Here is a 5,260-nt window from a genome sequence, read left to right as displayed (position 1 = left end):
CTAGTGCTTCTTTGATGGATTCTCTCTGTTGGGTATTAACACATGAAGCAAAGATCTTCACATTTCATGTCCATTTTATAGGGTCATCCACATGCCTCTTTCCCAGACCTCTTTATCCCCAATATTTGTCCTTCCAGCCCGTGACCAAACAGGAAGCCTTTTGCTAGTGCCCATAAATTAATGTATAACTTTACTTTGAGCCATAAACCAAAGCTCTGCCCACTTACAGGTATTCCCCTCACTGCTGTCTTTCAGGCCACTCCTTAGTGATTGCCTGTGGCACTTGGACATCAGAACTGTCACGTTTGGGTTCCCCCAAAAACTAGGGCAGCAACGGAAAAAGGGCAGGCTAGGCCAAGAGTGAGGAATAAATACTCTTTATTGGGTTCGGACCAGGAGTCCATGGGTCTTGAGTACCTCTGTGTATCTGTCGATACTCTTCTTCACATTCTTCTCAGCCTGTTTCTGCAGCCTCATAAACTGCTCCTTCCCCCTTTGCCCCTCCCCATTCTTTCTCCTAATGGATCTTGACTTTCTCCTTCCTCTTCTCCTCCAGAATGACTGTCACTGCTTGGTACTTCCAGGCAAATTTATGAACCAGGCGCCCCAGGTAGGCAAACTTCTGTGTGGGCCTCAGGTGCACAACCCTGAGTAGAGCAGAAATCACCATCCACTTTTGCAAAGGGCGGGGCACAGGGAGTGTGGATCCCATCAAATACCTTGAGGTGGTCCAAGGTGGCCAGGCCTCACTTGGTTTTATGGGGCAATATGCCACTCATGGTTCAGCCAAAAGATGCAGTTAGGTGCCCGAAAGTGGAAGAGACTCAGAAGTGGTAGGGTCTAAAGAGAGAGTTGGTGCTCATGGTCTTGTGGAAGGTTAGATACTGAAACTTGTTCCTGTAGAAGTTGACAAAAATGCTGATGTCCTTGCAGTGCAGGACCTCCAGCTTCCTGCCCAGCGGTACCTGCCTGGCCATTATGACCACCAGGCAACTCAGGATAAGGCCTAGGCCATCCGATTACCAGAACCTGCCCCTTCAACATCTTCAACAGCCACTTGGAAAAGGCCAGGAACTATTTTACCAAAGGGGTTTAAGTCTGCACTGCAGATGGCATGACCTTGCTCCATAACCATAGAGATCTGTGTTGTGATCTTCAAATGGGACTTGATGCAAACTTTTTTATTTTTACAAAGGCAAGGAAATTCAAACATTGAAATGCATAAGAAAATAAAAATCTTTCCAAATCCCATAACTGGAGACAATTTGTCGATTCATCAATATCCTAGTGAGCATTCTTTTAGACCTTTTACTATATATTTATACAAAGAGAACTACGTCTGTAATTGCTGCTTTTTTAAAATTTTGTTTTTTATTTATTATTTACTTTGTTTATAGAGACGGGGTCTTGCTCTGTCACCCAGGCAGGAGTGCCGTGGCATAATCAAACTCACTGCAGCCTCCAACTCATGGGATCAAATGACCCTCCCATCTCCGCCTCCCCAGTAGCTGGGACTATAGGCACACCACCACATCTGGTTAATTGTTTTTTGTTTGTTTGTTTGTTTGTTGTACAGACAGGGCATCGCTATGTTGCCCAAGCTGACCTTAAATTCCTGGTGTCAAGCAATCCTCCCTCCTCAGCCTCCCAAGGTGCTTTGGTTATAGGCATAAGCTACTGAATCCATCCAAATTGCTTTTTTTTTTTATAAATTAAACACTATGTCAATGAATTTAGACATACATCTTTTTTTTTTTTTTGACTATTTACACGATGAAATGCATATTTTGTTATAAATTCCTTTTCACATTACAGTTAGGTATATTTTGTTGTATGTACCTATGACTTTCATTTCAGGACTGTAAGGGAGTGTTACAAAGTATTTATTATCAAAAGGGCATGAAGTCAGCTGGGATTGAGAAGCACTGCTTATAGATGAACACAGAGTATCTTCAATTTTCAATACTAAAAATATTCTGATGAACACCTTTGTATACTCATGTTTTGCAGTGGGTTTGTTAGGCCAGATGGTCCACATGTGCAGAAATTCGGCACATTGTACCAATTCACCTATATACCAACAGGGCATGAGAGTGCCAGTTTCCTCATATGTTCACCAACAATAATGTTGCCATGGTTTGGATGTGATTATTTTGCCAAAACTCATATTGAAATTTGATACCTAATGTGGCAGCAGTGTTCAGAGGTGGGACCTACTTGGGGATGTTTAGGTTACAGGGACACCACTGTCATGAATGCCTCCTGGCTGCAATGAGTTCTTCCTTTCTCAGGAATGGATTATTTTACATCAGAGACAGCAGCTTGCTAAATAGTGCCTGGGTTCCTCAGTTTCTCTCTCTTGCTTCTTCTCTTACCATGTGGCCTCTTTGCATACACCTGCCCCACCTTCCACTCTCTATCCTGAGTGTAAGGAAGCAGTATGAGGCCCTCTCTAGATATAGCTGCCCAATCTTGAACTTTCCAGTCACCAGAATCATGAACCAACTAAATCTATTTTCTGTATAAATTACCCAGCTTCAGGTATTCCATTACAGCAACACTTAAGTGGGGACTGTGACAAATGTGGTCCTCTTCCATATGCAAGTCACTCTTCCCTTAAAAGCTAGTTAAGATTTTCTTAAAATTTCTATTCTGTGTCCTGGGGTAGAGTCCTTCATGTGATTCTGAAAGTTCCAGGATTTTACTTTATTTCTAGTAATTTCTGGTTTTAATTTCTGACTTTAATTGATTTCTCTTTTCCATTTTTTAAAAATAACAGCTATATTGAGATATACTTCATACACTACAGAATTCACATATTTAATGTGTACACTTCAGTGGCTTTTAGTACATTCACAGAGACATGCAACTACTACTACAATCAATTTTAGAACATGTTTTTCTCTTTTCTTTTCTTTTCTTTTTGTTTTTTGAGACAGGGTCTCACTCGTTTGCCCAGGCTGAAGTGCAGTGGCCAGTCTCAGCTCACTGCAACCTCCACCTCCCAGGCTCAAGTGATCCTCCCACCTCAACCGCCCAAGTAGCTGGGACTACAGGTTCACACCACCATGCCCAGCTAATTTTTGTATTTTTGGTAGAGATGGAGTTTCAGCAACTCCTGGGCTCAAGCAAACCACTGACCTCAACCTCCCAAATTGTTGGGATTACAGGGGTGGGCCACTGGGCCCTGCACAATGTTTTTTTCATCACCCTCTAAAACCCCATATACCTCACCAGTCACTCCCTATTTTCTCATAACCCCCCAGTCCTAGGCAACCACTAATCTACTTTTTGGGTGGATTTACCCTTTGTGGATATTATATAAAAATAGAATAGTCAAGTATGGGGGCTTTTGCCATGGCTTCTTTTACTTAGCATAATGTTTTCAGGATTCATTCATCTTATAGCATTTAGTAGTACTTCTTTTCTATTGTTGAATAATAGTCTGTTATATATACATATCACATTTTATTTATCCATTCATCAGTTAATGAACATTTGGGTTGTATCTACTTTTTGGCTGTTATGAATGATGCTGTTATAAACATTCATGTACAAGTTTTTCTATATATCTAGGTATATATATTGGGTATATATCTAGGAGTGAAATGTCATATGGTAACTCTATGTCTAACCTTTTGAGGAACTGCCAAACTGCTTTTCCAAAGCAGCTGCACCATTTGACATTCCCGCCAGCAGTGCATGAGAGTTCCAATTTCTTCATGCCCTCAACAATGCTTGTAATAGTCTGTGTTGTTGGTTATTGCCATTCCATTGAGTCTGGATTGGTATCTCATTGTGGTTTTAATTAGCCTTTCCCTCATAGCTAATGATGCTGAACATCTTTTCATATGCTTATTGGTCATTTGTGTATCTTCTTTGAATGTCACTTAGATCATTTGTGCACTTTTAATTGAGCTATTTGGTTCTTTATTATTGAATTGTAATAATTCTGAACATATTCTAGATACAAGTCTCTTATTAGATGTGTGTTTGCAAGTATTTTCTCCCATTCTATGGATTGTCTTCACTTTCTTGATGGTGTCCTTTGCAAAACACAAATGTTTTTAATTTTCATGATGCCCAATTTATCCTTTCTTTTCTTTCCTTGAGTGTGCTTTGGTGTCATATCTAAGAAACTATTGTCTCATCTAATGTCACAAAGAGTTATAGTTATGCCTATGTTTTCTTCCAAGAATTTAATAGTTTTAGCTCATACAGTTAGGCCTTTGATCCATTGGTTTTTGCTTATGTATATACATAAATTTTGTGTACATGCAACTTTATTCTTTTGCTTCTGGATATGCAGTTGTACCAGCATCATTTGCTGGAAAGATTATCCTTTCCCCATTGAATTGTCATGACAGCCTTGTCAAAAACCAGTTGACCATGAATTTGAGAGTTTATTTCTAGACCCTTAATTCTCTTCCATTGCTCTTTATTTCCATCTTTAATGCCAGTACCTTACCATTTTGGCTAGTGTAGTTTTGTAGTAAATTTTGGAATTGGGAAGTGTGAGTCTTTCAACTTTGCTCCTTTTTTTTTCAAGGTTGTTTTGCTTATTCTAAAGCAAATTCAAACTTATTCTAAAGGAAATTCAAGAGAATTTCCATATAAATTTCAGGGTCAGCTTGTCAATTTCTATAAAAAATTTAACTGGGATTTTGACAACGATAGGTTGAATCTGTAGATCAACTGAGAAATATTGCCATTTTAACAGTATTAAGTCTTTCAATCTAGCACCTGGAGTGCATTTTCATTTATTTAATTCTTCTTTAATTTATTTTAACAATGTTTTGTAGTTTTTAGGGTATAAGTTTTACAGTTTTTTGGTTTAATTTATTCCCAACTATTTTATACTTTTTGATGCTATTGCATCAGTTTTCTTACTTTTATTTTCAGATTGTTCATTGCAGCATATAGAAATATAACTAATTTTTGTATATCAATCTTGTAGCCTGAAACCTTGCTGAACTTGTTTATTAGTTGTAATGATGTTTTAGTGGATTCCTTAGAATTTTCTATATACAAGATTGTGTCATCTACAAATATAGTTTTACTTCTTTCTTTCCAATCTGAATGCCTTTTACTTCTTTTTCTTGCCCAATTGCCCTTTCTACAACCTCCAATGCAATGTTGAATAAAAGTTGTGAGAGCAGACATTCTTTTCTTGTTCTTGATCTTAGGAGGAAAGCTTTCAGTCTTTCATCATTAAGTATAATGTTAGTTGTGGCTTTTCGTAGATGTCTTTTTTTTTTTT

At 38.5% G+C, this 5,260-nt stretch overlaps 1 pseudogene; it reads right to left on the bottom strand.

Annotated features, from left to right (window-relative positions):
- Positions 1–378: 378 nt before the first annotated feature.
- LOC105544878 lies at positions 379–977 on the bottom strand (annotated as a pseudogene).
- Between the last annotated feature and the right edge of the window lie 4,283 nt (positions 978–5,260).

This window comes from Mandrillus leucophaeus, unplaced genomic scaffold (genome assembly GCF_000951045.1).
Source record: "Mandrillus leucophaeus isolate KB7577 unplaced genomic scaffold, Mleu.le_1.0 Scaffold1089, whole genome shotgun sequence".
NCBI classification, from domain to species: domain Eukaryota; kingdom Metazoa; phylum Chordata; class Mammalia; order Primates; family Cercopithecidae; genus Mandrillus; species Mandrillus leucophaeus.
This window is presented reverse-complemented; position numbering and strand designations above follow the sequence as displayed.